Source organism: Oenanthe melanoleuca, unplaced genomic scaffold (assembly GCF_029582105.1).
Source record: "Oenanthe melanoleuca isolate GR-GAL-2019-014 unplaced genomic scaffold, OMel1.0 S006, whole genome shotgun sequence".
In the NCBI taxonomy this organism is placed as follows: Eukaryota; Metazoa; Chordata; class Aves; order Passeriformes; family Muscicapidae; genus Oenanthe; species Oenanthe melanoleuca.
In genome coordinates, this window is record NW_026612655.1 from 71,428 (window position 1) to 91,028 (window position 19,601).

At 53.4% G+C, this 19,601-nt stretch overlaps 1 pseudogene; it reads right to left on the reverse strand.

Moving 5' to 3' along the window:
* Positions 1-19,601, reverse strand: part of LOC130266260 (zinc finger protein 345-like) — a 66,638-nt pseudogene that overhangs the window by 2,593 nt on the left and 44,444 nt on the right.

The window sequence follows — 19,601 nt, forward strand, 5'->3', positions numbered from 1 at the left end:
CCCAAGGGCAGCTGGAGAAGTCAGCGCCCCTTTCAGCCTCGGGGGCCCGGAGCCCGCTCAGCACCGAGCTCCCGCACCCCTCCAGGCTGCCGGGGGTCCCCCGGCTCCGGGATCGCCCCTGGGCGCTCTGCTCTCGCCTTCCACCCCCGGCTCTGCCGGGGATCCCCAGAGCCGATATCGCCCCCTCCCCGCCGGTACCGGGCGATCGCCACGCGGCACCGCCAAGATCCCGCCAGGGCCATTCCCGCCTTGGCTTTGGGCTCCGGCAACATCCGAACATCCCCTGAAGAGCAAAATAAAACCCTCGCGGAGCCCCCCACGATGGATTTGGGGCGAGCTCCCCCTCCCCGCTCACCTGCGGGTTTTTGGGGGGCCAGAGGGCGTGGTTATGCAAATCAAGGAGCGATAGCGCGCTGGGATTGGTGGGCGGGGGAAGCGCCAGGTTGTCGCGGTCACGTGAGCGCCGTGAGGAGAACCGAATGACGGGGGCGGCGTCCAGTGAGAGGGGACAAGGACCGGGAATGGGGACAGGGACAGAGAATGGGAATAGGGAATGGGGACAGGGACTGGGAATGGGGACAGGGAATGGGGACAGGGAATGGGAATGGGGACAGGGAATGGGAACGGGGACTGGGAATAGGGACAGGGACCGGGAATTGGGAGAGGGAACAGGAAGGGGAATGGGGACCGGGAATGGGGACAGGGAATGGGAATGGGGACAGGGAATAGGGAATGGGGACAGGGACTGTGACTATGGGACAGGGAATTGGGAAAGGGACCAGGATTTGGGGATTGGCACCAACACCGAGAATGGCACCGGGAATACTGGACAGGGAGTGGGAATGGGGAAAGGGCCCAGGACTGGCACAGGGCAGGGAATGAGAACTGAGTGCAGCAATTCCGGACCTGGAGTGGGAACAGGGACCGGGACTACAGGACTCAGAGCCAGAATATGGGACAGGGACGAGGAGTAGAATCGGGAATGGGGACAGGGACCGGGATCGGCTGTGGGGATTGGTTGTGGCTTTAGATCTTCCAAGAGCAGAGCAGCTGCTGGCTGCTGTAAAGTTGTTTCTTGGAAAGGCACATCAGGCTCCAAAGGCAAAGAGCCCAAGGCTCTCAAGTCCCTGTTCAATCTTTCTGCCACAAAGTCCCGATGGAAGCAGGAACAGCTCTCTGCTGCAAGAGGTCGAAGCTGCGGCCTGGTGCAGAGTCTCCAGAGGCAGATGCTCCCTGGCCTTTCTTCTTCTGTTCTTTTCTTCTTCATCTTCCTCTTCTTTTTCTCTCCCATGCTGGTAGTGATGATGATGATGGCGGGGAGGAAGAGAGAGCAACGTGAGAGGAACGAAAGAGAGCTCTGGCTCTAATACACGGATTTTTATTGACAAATTTCCCAATGATCAAAAAACAGGAACCCAAACATTTCTCCAAAATCTATTAGAATTGTTCTGTAATACAGAAGTTTACGTCTAAGTTGTGCACATGGCCTGTCTGTTCTGTCTGAAGAATATTGGAAAAGTTCTTAATGTATTTTTATTCTCTCTAGAGCTGTGGTTTTGAGTTCTCACTGCAGGTTATTTTTCACACCAGATCCTAAGGCTTTTACTTTTAAGGCACTTCAAACATATTGTTGCTTACTTCAAACTAAGATTTATACTTTTACTTCGTATCTATGCAAACTAATACTTCTACTTAATTAAAACAAAAGCACAGACCTCTATTGCACATCTGTGCGGCATAATGTAGTTTAATTTCTCAAAAGGCTTTTAATTTAATTCTTGCAATCTGTTCTCTCTCAGAGGGACTCAGAGAGGTGTCTGTGTTCCCCTGTCCAACATCCAGGAATGGGTACAGTTACATGGGATCGGGAATGAAAAGAGGAACCGGGAATCGGAATTTGGGAATGGGACACGGAATATGGAAATAGCAATTGGAGAGAGAATATGGGATGGAGATTTAGAAGATGGGAAAGGGACCGGAAATTTGAATATGGGAAGGGGATTGGGAATAGGAATATGGGAACTGCACTGGAAATACAGAAATGGAAATGTTGTTCATAAATATCTGTGAGAGCTTCCTATCAAATCTTTATCCTTCCCAACACACAGGGAATATGGGACTGGGAGTATGGGAACGACAGCTGGGCAGAGAACACAACACAGGGAGAGGGAATGAGAGCGGGAATGGGAATTGGGCTGGAATGGGAGCCAGGAGGATGTGGAGCCCCCAGCCAGGTGCCTTCCCAACACGGATCAGCAGCACCAGAGCTCAGCGGGGCTCTGCCCACCGAGGGTCACTGGGGATCATCCAGCACGGATCCTGCCCTGGGGGATGGAGCTGGAGCAGCGCACGAAGCTCTTCCCACACTCGGGGCACTCGCAGGGCTTCTCTCAGTGGAGACTCCGTTGGTGTCTGGTCAAGTGAGAGCCCCTTGAGAAGCTCTTCCCACACTCGGGACACTCGTAGGGTCTCTCCCCAGTGTGGCTGCGCCGATGGTTGAAGAGGGTGGAGTTTTGCTTGAAGCCCTTCCCACATTCAGGACACTCGTAAGGCCTCTCATCCTTGTGAGTGCGATAGTGCAGGAGCAGAACGGAGCTGGTCTGAAACCTCTTCCTGCATTTATCACACTCATAGGGCCTCTCCCCAGTGTGGATTCTCTGGTGCTTTGTCAGCTGTGAGCACTGGATGAATCTCTTCCCACACTCCCCACACTCGTAGGGTCTCTCCCCAGTGTGGATGCGACGGTGGATGACGAGAGTGGAGCGGTCCTTGAAGGCCTGCCCACAATCAGGACACCTGTAAGGCCTCTCATCCGTGTGAGTGTGATAGTGTTTGATGAGACAGGCTCTTCCCAGAAATGTCTTCCTGCATTTATCACACTCATAGGGCCTCTCCCCAGTGTGGATTCTCTGGTGCACAGTCAGGCCTGAGCTGCTGGTGAATCTCTTCCCACACTCCACACACTCATAGGGTCTCTCTCCAGTGTGGATCCTCCGGTGCAGACTCAGGTTTGAGCTCCGGCTGAATCTCTTCCCACACTCCCCACACTCGTAGGGCCGTTCCCCCGTGTGGACTCTCTGGTGTTTGGTCAGTTCCCATCTCCACCTGAATCCCTTCCCACATTGCGAGCACTTATGGGGCTTCTCCCCACAGTGAAGCTGCTCACGCAGCCCCAGCTCCGAGCTCCGGCCGCCTCCCCGGCCCGGGCTGGCTCTTTCCCGCTGGGATCCCCAGGCTGTGTGTTTGCAGCCCCTCCTGCTGCGGGATCTGTGGGGCTTTTCCTCCCCGTTGCATTCCTGTGCCGTGGAGCCGCTGCAAACGGCCTCTTGCCCGAGGCTGTGCCGCGGGGATTTGTCCTCCCTGCTGGCCGTGCTCAGCTCCTTGTCTGGGGGAGGAAGGACAAGGACAACGATGGGATTTGCCTCCTGCCACAGGGAAGGGCAAGGAGATTCCCCCAGGGCTGTGCTGCAGCTGGGGCCGTGCTGGCCTGGGAGATGGAGCAGGACACAGGGGGAAAGGGGCACTGACTTCCTCCTCACCTGCCTGCGGCTCCTGGGACATCTTCCTCTTCCTCACGGCCTATTCCTCCTCCTCAATGCATACAAGGTTTGGGCAATCCTGGTTTGGGGGGAAAACAAGGGCTGAGCTCGCTGGGCTTGATGGTGGCGCTGCCCGAGGGCAGCTGGAGAAGTCAGCGCCCCTTTCAGCCTCGGGGGCCCGGAGCCCGCTCAGCACCGAGCTCCCGCACCCCTCCAGGCTGCCGGGGGTCCCCCGGCTCCGGGATCGCCCCTGGGCGCTCTCCCTGCTCCGGGGCTCTCGCCTTCCCCCCCCGGCTCTGCCGGGGATCCCCAGAGCCGATATCGCCCCCTCCCCACCGGTACCGGGCGATCGCCACGCGGCACAGCCAAGATCCCGCCAGGGCCATTGCCGCCTCGGCTTTGGGCTCTGGCAACATCCGAACATGCCCTGAAGCGCAAAATAAAACCCTCGCGGAGCCCCCCACGATGGATTTGGGGCGAGCTCCCCCTCCCCGCTCACCTGCGGGTTTTTGGGGGGCGATGCTGCCGCACCCGGGGGAAGCTGCGGCTCTGTGCGGACGGGCGGCAGAAGCGCGTGGTTCCAAAATCGCTCCTTCTCTTCCTGCCGCTCCTCCCGTGTCCCTCCTCTTCCTCCCGCTGCTGCTCTTCCTCCTCTTCCCGCTCCTCCTCTTCCTCCCGCTCCTCCTCCGCTCCCAGCCCGGCCCGGGCAGGTGCCGACACCCAAAAGCAGCCGCGCTCTGCCCCGGCCGGTGTCGGAGCGGCTGCGACCTGCGCGGCGCTGCGAGTGATACTGGGAGCGCTGGGAATGACAGCAAGAGCAGCGGCAGCGATGCTGAGAGCCCCGGGAAGGAACTGGGAGCGCTTTCCCTGCCAGTGCCGCTCTTACTGGGAGCGCTGGGAGGGAACTGGGAGCAAAGAGCGCCCGGCCATGAGCGCAGCTGGCGGGAGACGGGGCCAGAGGGCGTGGTTATGCAAATCAGGAAGCGATCGCTCGCTGGGATTGGTGGGCGGGAGCGGCGCGGGGTTGCCGCGGTCATGTGAGCGCCGTGAGAGGAACGGAGCGATGGCGGCGGCGTCTGGTGAGAGGAGAAAGGGAGCGGGAATGGGGACAGGGAACGGGAATGGGGACAGGGAATGTGAATGGGGACAGGGAACGGGAATGGGGACAGGGAACGGGAATGGGGAACGGGAATGGAAATGGGGACAGGGAACGGGAATGTGGGCAGGGAATGTGAATGGGGACAGGGATCGGGAATGGGGACAGGGAATGGAAATGGGGACAGGGAACGGGAATGGGGACAGGGAATGGGGATAGGGACGGAGACCGGGAATTTGGGAGCTGGAACAGGGACATATATATATCTGATGTATGTGTTTATAGAATTAGAATACATATTAGATATAGCAGTAAGCTGACGATATGGGGATAAGGGGTGGAATGTCTTGGGGTGACTTTGTGATGCTTGTATCCCCAAATTGTCTGTTGGTGTTGAATATTGAATTCTGCAGCTTTAAGACTGGTTTCAGGAGTGAAGGGGGAGAGAAAGAGGTACAGAGTTGTTATCAGAGACTGCACTTGCTCCCCCACGCGCTACACACAGACCATGTTGTCGGCACTGGATGGCAGGAGAGAGCTTTCTTTTTGCTTTTAGTTAATTTTACTGGCTGGCTGAGGCAAAGGAGTTCCCCCGGACTGCTCTTTTCCTTTTTCCCTGGAATTCTTCAAACCTGCTCTGGACCGAAAACCCAGAAGAGCACCGAGAGCTCACACCTGTGGCCCAGCAGGCCTGGCCTGGGCCACGGCATTTCCCAGCACCAGAGGGACTGAGAACAGACTGAGTGAGCTGGGCTGTGACCCACAGAGGGACTGAGAACAGACTGAGTGAGCTGGGCTGTGACCCACAGAGGGACTGAGAACAGACTGAGTGAGCTGGGCTGTGACCCACAGGGGACTGAGAACAGACTGAGTGAGCTGGGCTGTGACCCACAGAGGGACTGAGAACAGACTGAGTGAGCTGGGCTGTGACCCACGGAGGGACTGAGAACAGACTGAGTGAGCTGGGCTGTGACCCACGGAGGGACTGAGAACAGCCTCAGTGAGCCAGGCTGCAACACACAGAAGAGACTCCTCTGAATTTGTCAACTCCTTCGGAGCAGGGAGAGGTTTTGCTGTTTGGTACTGTTCATTTTTGTGCTGAGAAGTGCTTTCTCAGTTAAATAAACAGTTTTTTACCCACTTCTCTCTAAGGGAATATTTTTTCCCTGAACCAGTTGAGGGCCCTCATTCGGAGGTTTCCTCCCAAATTTGCTCTAAACCAGGACAAGGGTGTATTTTATTAAATTTCTCTTTAGAGGTGATTGCAGCATTCCATGATTGATGTTGAACCAGTGTGTCTCCTAAGGAGGCCTGGCCTGCTCAGAGAAGCTGTGCCTTGAGGTCTGACCCAATGTGGACAACCTTGCTTCACATTTCCCAGCCCCATCCTGTCTCTCCTCACTCACCTGAGACCTGCTTTGCTTGAAGAATCGGCGGCACACAGCCAAACAGTCTAAAATAGTTTAGGTTGCTACAAAAGAAAAAGCTCCCCATTGAAAACAGACACCCTCCTCAAGTGTGTGCCAAACCCAAGGCACCACCACGACCACTGCAGAGCTGCCCTGGGACAGCTGGAAGGGTGGATCATCATCCCAACCTGCACTGGGCCATTGCAAGGGACTGTGGCCATGGACACTGCACTGACCCCACTGCTGGGTTTGGGTGCCACGGCAATGCTCATCAGTCCAAGTTTCCTTGGAAACCACCCCAAGGACCCATTTCTGCAGTCAGGCTCCATGCCCACTTGCATGCAGAGCTGTTGTGTCCTCGGCTGCCACGGCACCCTCAGGACAAAGCGGTGCCAGGGCTGTTCCTGGTACAATTGCACTGACGCTCCTTGATGCAGTCAGGGGCCACGGCACAGCCACAGAGACCCTTCCTTCGTTTGTGCCACAGCAACCAAGGCCTGGAGCCATTGTGATGGCTGCTTGTGATGGAAACCTGCCCTGGGCCCCTTGCTCAGGGCTGGTGTCACTGCCCAGAGCCAGAGGGGATCCCTTGCTGGGGGCTTGTGCCGTGGCCACCTGCCCTGTGCCGCGCTGGCTGCTCAGGCGCAGCGGGACCAGCAGCAAAGCCCAGGGCCAAAGGCCAGGTCAGCCAGACAGAAAGGTCAGCTGGGCACTGTTTCCATGGCAGCCATCCCTGGGACAGCACACCTGGGTCACCTGTGGTGGCACTTGCCATGGAAACCCCTGGGAGGGGCTGATGCCACGGCCGCTGGCACTGAGACACTGCTGGGCTCGGTGCTGAGCACAGGGCTGAGCACACAGAGATGGTTTTGTTCTTGCTGAGCCTGCACAGAGCCAAGGCCTTTCCTGCCCCTCGTCCAGCCACGCTGGGGAGGGGCTGGGGCTGCAGGGGAGGTTGGGAGTGGACAGAGGCAGGACAGGTGACCCCAACTGACCCCGGGATATCCCAGACCATGGCACATTATGCTCAGTGTATAAAGTGGGGAAAGGAGGCAGGAATTGAGGGGACGTTTGGAGTGATGGTGTTTGTCTTCCAAGGTAACAAGCAGGATGAGACTCAGTTTCACCAGTGGGCAGGGTCAGCACCAAAGACACAGACACCAAATGAAGGAATGTGTAATTTATATAACACAAAACTTCACAGAATCACACAAGGAGAAGCTCAGCAAAGCACATAATTGTTAGCAAATAATTACAAGAGAAGCTCAGCAAAGCACATAATCGTTAACAAAAATTACAAAAGGAGAAGCTCAGCAATGCACCCAATCATCACTACCAAAGATTGCCCACAGTGATTTAGGAAGATCCATCACCAGTTACCCCTAGACTTTACCATCACCCAGGTGCACACATCAGCTGGGGGAAGCTGTCACAGCCAAGGACTGCAGAGCCACTCCCGGACACTGGGAATTCCTGCAGGTGCCTCCAGCCACAGGTGAGGCTTCCAACCCCGCTGTGAGAGGGCCCAGCTCTAACAGTGTTGAATAAAGAATCTGACAGCACTTCTAGTGCAGGAACATTGGTTTAACTCTCCTGTTTGCTTTCTCCCAAAGCCTGGCCAGGGCTCAAGGAGGAACTAAGGGAGTTGACTTTGACCAAATACCCCCAAACAAAGACAGATGGGATCTTGTTTGGTTTCTAAACACAGAAAGGTAAATGAATGTTTCACCAATGCAGACATACACAGATCATATTGCTAAAAATGCCTCATTAGTGAGCAGGTAACAATATAACATTTGGTTGGAAGGTTCATCTAGAGGTCAGCTTTGGCTCAGAGTCTGTGTTCAGGCCTTGCTACTTCAATCAGTGCTTTGACCAAGGCATGAACTACAACCTTCATAACAATTCTTTCAATACTTGAGTCTTAGTTTTAGGTGTGAGGCATAAAGGCATCACCTCTTGTTCTTCAATTAAGTGCTGTTCAAGTTCATTACTCAGAGCTGTAAGTCACATTCCTTCTAAAACATGCCTAATTAGTTGTATTCTCTGTTGTTTATCAAATCCCCACTTTTTTCTTGAGACTGTGCCTCTTTTTAGACAAGTCTCAATACTCAATTTCCCAGCACAAAGTGTCACAACAACTCTAACATGATAGCCCAGGCTCCTCCTTGGCCAGCAAGCAGATAATCCAAAACCATGTGGTTCTGTAGAGCCCATTTGTGTTTGTTGGAGCTCATAGGATGTGCTATTGGATATTTTCACAGTATCATTTTCTACTTCTAATAATCAATGCAGCTCATGAATGTAAACTCCACAGGACAAGGCAGTGCACATGGGGCACAGGGTGAACCAGAGTCTTTGGCTTCCTGAGACCAAAGGCACTCTTTAGGGGGGGAAAATGTTCTCTCAGCCCTAACTCTTCCTGGTGGTTGTTGCTGAAGTACCCTCAAGGGAGGCATCAGCATAGCCTGGGAACAGGACCCAAACCATCCTTTAGAAGCCATTTACAGGCATTGTTTCTGCACATCCAGCAGGCCCATTCCCAGTACCAAAGGTCTGATTTCCCATTTCCCACTGTGGGCTGCTGATGGATCCAGGGCTCCTCCCTGTGCTCCTGTTGTGTCCCCAGTGCCTTTGGGCCAGAGGAGTTTCACAGTGGCCCTGCAGCTGGGAGTGCTGTAACACTGACCCTGACCAGCTCCAGCACCCCGAGTTCTACTGACATTGGGAGTGAGGGTAAAGCACAGAAATCCTTTCACATTGTGGCCTCTAACTCTAACAGGGTTCGGTTTCTACTGAAGAGAAATCTTAGTGAATCCTGTAAAACTGATTCCTTTGTTCCCCAGTACAGTTTTCTGTATCTGTCCCTGCACTGACTCTGTTATGAGTCAGAGCCCACTGACAGAGGTCTGCCACCCCACAGGGAACCCCACTCCTCCCAACATCAGCTGAGAACATACCCAGCAATTGGCTACATGGAGTATTTTGGCTACTTCACTCTTTAAATTTTCATAATAATTTCATGACTAATCCTTGGTGAAACTCTAGAGGCGTTTCTGGTGAACAAGATTCTGGCGACTCTCAAGATACAACTTACAGACATAAGCAGTACTTTAGGGACAAGGTTACTCATTCTTTTTCCTCAGTCTCATCCGGGTTAGGAGCAATAATTCCATTGTCCATGGAGCTGGTGCCTTTTTAATTCCAGAATCATGTCCCCAAGGTCCTTTGCTGTTCAGCTTTCCCGTGCTGTCTGTGGGTGACAAGGCTTGGTGGGGTCCTTTCCCCTCCAGCTGGAGAGGTGCCGGGTCCCAGTCCCTGAGGGGCCCCAGGCTCCTGGTTGGAATTCGTGTGGAAGTCCCTCAGTGTCACATCAGCCTTCACATGGAGCCCCGTGGATCAGAGCATTTTCCAAAGAGATGTTGGGGCACACAGGGAGATTTGGTCTGGCAGGATCTGTAAAACAATACCCATAACATCCACTTGTTCTCACATGGACACTTGGCTGCAGGGACACATTCCCATCGCTCCTGGCCAGGTTTCAGGGTTCAAGTGCTGTCTTTCCCCAGAGCTGTTCCTTCAGCTGGCTTGGGAGGGGCATTTGGACTCTGCATCCACATTTTGCCTCCATTATTAGGGCTCCTGGATCCAAATGCTTTATCTCCACAAACAGTGGTGATTTGAGGTGGGTCTCTTTTTCTCACTACTGTTTTTAAAACTTAAATATCAAGAATTGTGCTACTGTGTCATAGGGCTAAATAATCCAGTCTTGTTCACTATTGTGTAAAAGGATTACTTTGATTTCTCCTTGACAATCTGCATCAATTACTTTTCCTGTGACATGAACACTTTGCAAAGTCAAGCTCCAGTGAGCAGTTCCCCAACCAAAGTGTCCTGGAGTAATTGGAATTCCTCTTGTATTGAAAACTCTCATTTGCTTCTGATTCATCCTAATGAATTCCACTGCATCCAAGTCCACCTCTGCAGCCTCTGGGGTGGCTCTGTCAGGGGCCATGGCACGCAGAACAATTTCCCAGCAAGTCCAAGTCTCACTGGCCATGGCTGTATTTGCAAACTGGGTGCAGCCATGCACATCCAGGGGCTTTCCATTTCCCTGTAGGCCCATTGTTAAGGGCATGGAGCACATCTGGGAGATGGGTTTTCCATCAGAACAAGCTCTCATCTCTTCATTTTTTAAACTGTTCTTTTAACAAACATTCATCTGTGCAATCCTCCAGATTGTGGATAGTCTGGTATATGAAAAACCCAGCAATCTTCATCACCATGTTTTCCACAGTAACAGATAACACATTCCACATCACAGTATCAGCAAACCCCATTAAAACAGCCAATTTCATCCCTTCCTACTTTATTCATTATACATAATAATCTCACAAAGTTCACCATGACCTTTATATCCTTGTTAATGCTTTTCTGTAGGGTATTTAGTGTTACATCCCTGAGCAACCAAAGCTAACACATTAGTATTGTCAGCATTACTTCACATTATTATTATTATTTACTTTATCTACAAATACAAATTGATTATATTTGATACATATATATATATATATTATATCATTATTATTTCACTAGTACAAAGAAATTCAAACTCAAGATTAAAAATTCTTCTGTGGCTCCATGTGGGAGCGTTCCAACAAAAATTGTTCCTTCGGTTGGTGCTGTGTCCAATATGCTGTTAACAAAATCCATCCTCATCATCCCAAACCCATAAGTTCTCTTCCTTTTTCCATATGCAATTTTTGGATGCATTTTAAGACATCCAGTGGTTCAGCCTCTTTTAACTGACTGCTCCACTGCTCACACAGTGCTCTGACCTCAGCCCACTGCAGAGACAGCAAACTCTAGGGTAGGGCTTTGCATCCAGGAATTTTGGATGGGCCTGATTCCTTACATTTGCATTTAAAAAGTGACATTTTGTTGTGATCCAACCAGACGACGCCACTTTGGTTTTACCAGTGGGCAAGGTCAGCACCAAAGACACAGACACCAACTGAAGGAATCAGTGTAATTTTCTCAAGTTCAAAGCAGCAAAGAATCACAAAAGGAGAAGCTCAGCAATGCACCCAATCATCACTACCAAAGATTGCCCACAGTGATTTAGAAAGATCCATCACCAGTTACCCCCAGACTTTACCATCACCCAGGTGCACACATCAGCTGGGGGAAGCTGTCACAGCCAAGGACTGCAGAGCCACTCCTGGACACTGGGAATTCCTGCAGGTGCCTCCAGCCACAGGTGAGGCTTCCAACCCCGCTGTGAGAGGGCCCAGCTCTGACAGTGCTGAATAAACAAACTGACAGCACTCCTAGTGCAGGAACAGCTGGCTTCATTCTCCTCTTGGGTTCCTCCCAAAGCCTGGCCAGGGCTCAAGGAGGAACTAAGGGAGTTGACTTTGACCATACACCCCCAAACAAGGCATGCTGGATTCCATGGCCTTGTTCAGCTTCTAAATACAGAAAGGTCAATCCATGTTTCACTAATGAGTGCACACATCTATCAGAGTGCTAATGACCATGCATATTTCGTTAATGAGTGGATACAAAGATAACCTTTGGTTGGAAGGTTCATCCAGAGTCACCTTTGGCTCAGGGCCTGTTGTTCAGCCCTCAGTCAGGGCCTCTTGTCCAGGCTTTGGTACTTTAGGGATGTGATCTAGTGGTGGGCTTGACAGTGCTGGGTAAACAGCAGGACTTTCCCAAAGAAAAGATTCTGTAATTCCAGGATTCCATCTGCTGGGCTCAGTTAGGTCCATGTTGGCAGCACCTTAGGTCAAAAAGCTCCCTCTTGCTCAGCTCTTGTGGCCTAAGGCTTCAGCTCTTTTAGCTCCTGGTGCTAAGCTGCTCATGCTGGGCAAGACGACTCGGAGAGAAGAATACAGTTCATCCAATTCCTTCTGGGACACTGAGAGGAGAGGGTGTGGAACCCGGAGCATGGTTTGGTGTCGCCTCCTCCCTTCCCTTCCCTTCACACCTTTCAGCACTTTGACCAGCCAAGAGCTTTCTCCAAGAGTGCAATGAAGCAGCTGTTCCTACTTCCAGCTCTGGCTCTTCCCAGTCTCTGACCTTGACTGATTTTGTCCCTCTTGCTGTGCCCTCTGTTCCCCCTGTGCTCCGTGGCTGCTGCCCAGGGCTGTGGAACTGGCACAGATCAAGGGCTCCAGCCCCTCCTTTCTCTGTCCTTGGAGCTGCCTGCTCACAGCAGCCTTTTCCATCTGGAAGTCCCACATGAGAGGGAGTCCCCACCTCTGTTCCTTGCACAACCTCCAGGAGCCCAGAGCTGCCATCTCAAGTCCCTGCTGGCACTGGGGGCTCCAAGGTGCCCCAGGCTGCTGTGACACCACTGCACACAGGAGGGAAGAGTGGCAGGGGCTGTGCTGAAAGTCAGGTCCATGTGCTGCTGCTGCTGCTGCTGCTGCTGCTGCTGCTGCTGCTGCTGCTGCTGCTGCTGTGGGGGTCATTTGTCCAGCCCTGCCCCAGAGTCAGGGATCAGATCCAGGCACTGCTGCTGCTCCCTCGGGACCAGCCACAGTTTGGGTGTTGCTGTCAGTGCCAGCAGAAGCGGTGGCTGGAGCAGTGGGTGCTGACAGTGCCCCAAGCCCCAGGGCCAGAGGGGTCCCTGGGCTGGGAGGGAGTTGTCCCTTGTTCTCCCTCTGCCCCACGCAGAGCTGGGCTGGGCACAAGTGGGGCAGCACAGCAAACAAGGAGGCTGCGAGTCTCTTCCAGCCCTGTCTGCTCAGAGTTTGGCCCTTGGAGCTCCAGGAGGGCAAAGGCAGCTGCTCCTGGTCCCTCTGTGTGTCCCATGTTCAGCAGTGCTGCTCCATCAGTCTGTGCCCAGCAACGGGGAAAAGCCTCAGCCCTGCAGGGCCAGGAGCTGCCGGGCTCTGCCTGAGCAGCTCAGCCAGGGGGAAGGAGCTGCTCCACACGGGAACCAGGAGCCAAGGACACTCTTTTTATGGCATGTTTTCTGGTTTAAGGAGAAGAAAAGAAAAAATAAAAGGAAAAAACACAGAAAAAATGTGAAAGATAAAAACAAAATGAAGGTGTTACTGAAAAATAGTTCATACCTTTGGATAAAGGAGTAACTGATTTTTTTAAAAGAAGAACTAAGTTATTTACTTTGTGCTGATGGTGATGGCATGGGTCCATCTTACTGACCTCAGCAGACTATTTAAAACAATTTTGGGGTTTATTTCCAATATTGTTATTTTAAATTGTGGTTGAAGCAAGATGAAATGGCTTTGTGCCCTGCCAGCTTCAAGCAGGACTGGGAATCTAAACTCTGTCAACCCCCAAATCCTTTAGAAGATGCCCTTCCTTCTCACCCTTCAAATGAGGTGCACATTTCCTTTAAATTGTCAGTGATTTCTTAAAGATGGAAAGTCCCACTTACAGCTTTTTGCTCTGGTTTGGAAGTGCAGAAGGGCAATTCTCCATCCATCAGCTCCAGTCTGCACTGCCTTAGGAACACGGCCCGCTCGCCAGGTTTTGCCCACTCGTGGCACTTCTAGAGGAAGGAGAAAGTGCAACTGCACAATTCCAGCCAAGAAGGAATGAAGAGCGGAACAGACAAAACATCCTGTGGAGATCCAGGGGTTCAGCTGGGACCATGGAGAGTTTGGATTCTTGCCAATTGGGTGTGTGTCCCTAACTGCAATCTCTTGGCCTGCAGGAGCGTCTCACTCACCTGCAAAAGCAGAAAGCTCAGGCGGTGTGCTCGGAACGGGCTCGTCTGATGCAAAGCTGTCAGAGCCCTGTGAGGGCAGAGCCCTGTGCCCAGGGCTGAGCCCAGCAGAGCCCAGAGCTCCTCAGCATCCGCAGAGCCCAGCTCTAAGGAGAGAAACCAGAACCCGCCCGTCAGCTGAAGGCTCCTGTCCCCCTTGTCCCAGCCCCCGCAGTGCCCAGGCCATGCTGGCTGTGCCCAGAGCTGGGCACAAACCTCCCAATCACTGCTGCCTCTGGGAGCAGAGCAGGAGGGCAGCACGTGTGCCCAGCCTGCAGCCAGCCATGGCACATCCAGCCCCTCAGCAGCTGCCCAGAGCCAAAAAGCAGCTTGGCAGCCCACTGAAGAATTTGCTGCATCCACTCAGCAAAGGGGGGAACCTTTGGTGCCCGGCCAGGCTGCGCCATGTCCAAATCTGGAAGCATTCCCCTGGCTGGGGACTCACCTGCAAATTGGGTGTGAAGCATGTCTTTAAAGAAAGTGCCAGAATCAAAGTCGATCATCTCCAGCTGCCAGTGGCCAGGTCGAGGAAGAGGTTGTCATCCTTGAGGTTGTCCTTGTAGCAGCCCCACCTGGGACACCTTCTCCAGGGGCTGCTTCTCCTTCCCTGGGGTCCAGACCAGGCTGTCAGTGCTCTGCCCAGGGACTCAGCCATCACTGAAGCAGGACAAGTAAAACCAGGTTGGATGGTGGTCGCCAGTGCTTGCAAGACCAGCTCAGCTCCAGAACAGATGTTCCCATCTGATGACCCCTGCTCCGTGGTACAGGCAGGACAAAGAAGTCTGGGTTTCTTTGCTTCTTATCACCAAGAGATGTGTGGAGCTGTTTTATCCAGGCTCCTGGATCAAATGGTGCCTGTGAATCTCTCCCATTTTCTAGGGCAGATGAACATCCTGCAGCCAAGGGTCATAGAACAGATCTTCCACAGATGGCCTGTCCAAGGAGCGCATGGATAAACACCAACTAATATCTTGGCACTCTGGGGAGAGAAACCACAAATCACCAGGCAGTTGGACAAGGATCCTGTTTGCTTTGCCCCACCATTCCCGTGCCTGGGCTCTGCTGGATGTTCTCACAGCTGTGCCTAAACTTTCCAGTCAATTCCCCGTTTTGGAGGACAGCAGGACATGTGCCACCTCCTCAGCAGCTGCCAGAGCAGGATGGTCACGAGCCCACAGCTGTCTCCCAGCACTGCTATTCCCTGTGCCCAGAGATGAGGATCCACCTTGAGAGAGCTGTTGTGGGAACTTGAGCTGGCCCCAGATGATGTCCCGGCCCTTCTGGAACGGGTGCTTCCCGCAGACCATCTGGTACAACAGGATACCCAGGGACCAGATCGTTGCTGCCTCGCCGTGGTAGCATTTGAGGTGGGTCCATTCTGGGGGGCTGTAGGACAGTGTTCCTATGGAATACAGATGGAGCTCATCAGGGGGATGCTGCTGCTCCCAGAGCCTCGCCCCAGCATCCCTGGGCATGGGGGGGGGCTGCACCAGTGGCAAAGGGGGTGACCCACTGCCTCCTTGTGAGCACCTGGCTCTTGTGTACAAAACTGGGGCTGGAAAAGAAGCCACTGGTATTGGGAGAGGGCAGCAGAAGCCCTGGGAAGGCGCAACTAGGACACAGAGAAGAAAACCCACCCAATGGTGAGAAAAACCCACTCCCCTCCCTGCCTGCATTGCCCTCAAAAAACATTAATAAGCTAAGGCAAACAAGGGCAGCAAAGCAGTCCAAGCCCTTCCTCGCCTGCACACCAAACTGAGCGGTGCCCAGGTCTGACCCCCTCTCTGCCACCCCCATGGGGTTTGTGTCGGGCTGGCTGCCCCAGCTCCAGCCACGGCTGCGTGGGTGGTGAATGCGGTTGGCAGGGCTGGCAGCTGGCCCCCTCTGACCCCCACCCAAAAGCAACTTGGCTGCAGAAGCAATGCCATGGCCTGCAGCAAAGGGGGGAATCCCTGGTGCCACAGCCAGGCTGGGCCATGAGATACCCAGGAACATCCCCCAGGCTCGGCTCACCTGCAAACTGGGTGTAGACTGTGTCCTGGAGAAAGGTGCCACAGCCAAAGTCAATCAGTTTGAGCTGCCCGCTGTCCAGGTCGATGATTATGTTGGCCGGTTTGATGTCCCTGGGACTGGGACTGGGCCTGGGGCTGGGGCCGCGGCTAGGGCTGGGGCCGGGACTGAAGCCAAGGCTGGGGCTGGGGTTAAAGCTGGGGCCAAGGCTGGGGCCAGGCTGGGGCTGGGGCTGGGGCTTGGGCCGGGGCTAAAGCTGGGGCTGGGGCCAGGCTGGGGCTGGGGCCAAGGCTGGGGCTGGGGCCGGGGCCGGGGCCGGGGCCGGGGCCGGGACAAGCGGAGCCAAAGAGAGGCGATGCCGCCCCCGCCCCAGGCACTGATGCCCAGACAACAGCGCCACAGCCAGGACAGCGAGAGCCGGGCGGAGGCGAGACCGCGGCGGGACGGGCGGGCCCGGGGACGGGGACGGGGACGGGGACGGGGCAGGGGCAGCACCGCCCGGGGCCGGGGGCGGGCTCGGGGCATGGCCCGGCAGGGGAAGAGGGGGAGAAGGGGAGAGGGGGAGAGGGTCCGTGAAAGGGACACCGGGAAGAGGATGCGGGACTGCGAGAGAGGGTCTGTAGACTCGCTGTCGCTGCCGCTGCTGCTGCTGCTGCCGCCGCTGCCGCCGCAACTGAAGCGCCGGGGCCGTTTGTCCGTGTGTCCGCTTGTCCGCGTGTCCGTTCCACGCTCGCCCCACACGCCCCATGGCCGAGCCCCGCGCGCCCCAGGGGCAGCCCCTGAGTCTGTCCCAACACGAGAACTTTGCCCTGTTGAGCCCAGGCCCAGAGTCCTGACTCCCGCACGGGGACACAGGAATCCCCTGGGTCCCTGCTGTGCATTGGCCCTGCTGAGGCTCAGACACTGTCGGGGCTCCTTTCCTGGCTGGAGGATTCCTGCCCGAGCCAAGCACTGCACTTATGTCTCCAGCATTGCTTTCCAACAAAACCAGGGGAAGGCAAACTCTTTGTGGCTTATGGTATTTTAGAGTGTCTAAAACTCACAAGTCATCGATCTTAGAGGTGAGATCCATTTGGACTTAATGGCATGGAAAAGCAGTGCAACACTAAATAAAACACTAGAAAAGGGGAGCATAGAAATAAATACATGAAAACATCTTGGATCGTTTCTTTCCATTTTCAATTCTGGAAAGCTGTTTCAGTTTTCCAAGAATCTTCTCCACAGTCCTGTCTGCTCTTTTCAAGAACCTTTCATGGAGAACGAGGTTGAGCTTTTGTCATAAGCTGTGCCACCCACTGCAGCTTCTCTTGGCTTTCCACACTGTGCTGCAGCACAAGTTCTGCAGCAAAGCAGGACAAATGTTTGGAGAACTTTACAAATTATCTTTTCTTTTCCTTGTGGTCTGGGGAGTTGTGCTGTTGGTAAGGTTTTCATTGTGATTGTTCCAAGCTTGGAAAACAGGAGGTGGTACCAGGAATTGTTAGGGAATGCAACCTTGACTGAACTCAGAGAAAGAATCTCCAGAGGCTGCAGCTGGAAGTGGAGAGTTGTGTGATAATCATTCCCGTGTCTCCATGGACACCTGCAAAGTAACCTAGACGGTGAAAATGGGCTGACAGACGTAGATTGTTTCAGTGTTCAGTTTAGATCATTCTTCATCTCTTGCACTGGTATAAATCAAGAGCACAATCTGTTCATGATAAGCACTAGACCAAGCTGGACCACCCAGAGTAGATGACAAAAAGAATCTAAAAAGGGGAAATGCAGGTGAACTTTGTGAACTTGGTGAACATTGTCTGCAAGAAGGGTAATTTTTTCTAGTCCATTCCATATGCTTTTATCCTTCTGACAAGGCCGTTTGCATCCCAGATTCCTCATCAAAGGAGAACCCTGAGCTTGTGGAAGTGTGTGTCCCTGTTCCTCTGCAGGGACACTCAGAGTGAGACAGGAAGCAATTTTGAAGCAATTGTATTAAAGCAAAACCAGTTATTAAGTAGAGATTGATATCATTCACCCAAACCAAAACCATTGGCTCAGCCTGGAGCAGTGTCCTTGAGGGGTGTCCCCACTCCAGGGAGGAAGGCCCACACCCTCCAAGGAGGGAAATGTCAGGACACGCTGCTGTTACAATCTGGGACGGGGCTTTTCCAGTCTGAAGTGCTGCCCTGTCAGTCAGATGTGCCCAGGCCGTGCCAGCTGAGCAGCTCTGCAGAAGTTCTCAGTGGTGGCACTTGGTTGTTCCTTTCTCTGGGGATTTTCCCAGCTCTGCCACAGCTTCAGCTCCCTCTCAGGATGTTGAACTTTGGGATGGAGGAGTCAGGCTGGTTTCAGCATTATTCACCCTAAAAGCAGTGTGATCCCCCCTACTTCATTTCCCACTAGGGGCTTTGCAAACAGAGCCTTGTTGGAGTTGTTTGAGCCCATTCCAGGCAGAGCCTCCTGCTCCAGCAGGAACTGCCTTTCCTGTGCCATGGCCAGGGCAGGTCCCACTGCAGGAAAAGCCCCAGGCCAGCTTCAACACAGGGAAGGGCTCAGGCACAAATACAGAGTGCCATGGTGGGACCTGTGCCAGGGAGAGCCAAAGGCACCTTGGCAGCAGCAGCTGCTTCCAGGGCATGGCCAGAAGCCTCCCTTGGCAAGCCAGCCTGGTGGCCACCACTGCAGAGCTGCTGCTTCAGGAGTCATTTCTGGCTGGGCTCTGCAAAGCCACTTGTGCTCCAGGAACCTGACTGGGAAGCAATTGGCCCTAGCACTGTGGGGACAAGATATTAATGACAAAACTCTTCATCCCAGCAGAGACAAGACAGGGACCGAGGATGGGGAGGGCCAGGCCCAGGGTACAGGGCTGCAATGGTGATGGCTGTGAGGTCACTGCCCCTGCAGCAGCCTGGCTGGCCCTCAGCAGACATTCTGGCCGCAAGTGTTGTGAGGTCACCCAGCACATCAGAGAACCCACACAAGAGGAATTCCATCCTTGGGGAGGGGTTTCACTATGTCAGGTTGCACAAAGTTCCTGCTCCTGGAGCATTTCTGGCATGGGGCATCTACTTCTCTATGGCAGGACCCACAGCTGGTCTGTAGGTTAGAGAGGGTTAGTGAGTGAGGTTTGTTTTGAGAAGTATTCTCTGACCAAGTCTATTGGCATGGAGATCAAGAAGAAAAGAAGGAAAAAGAAGATAACCAGGGAAGAAAGCCCTGCAGCTGGGAAAGTATTATTAGAAAGGCCATGGGAAGAATAGAAGTGAAGATTTTTCTGCCAATGATTGTTATGTTGATTTATTGTAGCCAATGAAGAAACTGTAAACTGTGTAGAGGGTATAAAAGACAGCATGCTATTGTAATAAACAGATTTGTCCACCTGAAGTGTGCAGTGTCTGTTTGTGTCACACCCGCCTATACACCAACACTTCTCTGGAAAAGCAGTTGCAGTTTTGTGCCACTGTCATTGTAAAATATTTCCTCCTTCTAACAAATGTAAATCCACCCTGATTCAGTTTAAAGATATGGACCCTTGTTTTGTCACTGAAAGATCTGGGAGAAAAATCAAGGTCCATTTTTCTTGGACTTTGACCACTATGTTTCCATTTTCAAAGACCTTGGAGAGGACCCAAAAATCTCCCAAGACTGGGTTTGGAGGCCTCATCACATAACCATCAGGCAGAGTCTGAGGGCCCTGGGCTCAGTGGAGACTGAGGACAGAACAGGAGAAGCCTGAGGGGGATTGAAGGGAGGTTCCACATATAGTGGAGCTTTTCTTCATTGTATAAAACAGCCTGAAAAAGAAATATTGGCACCAAGGGCAG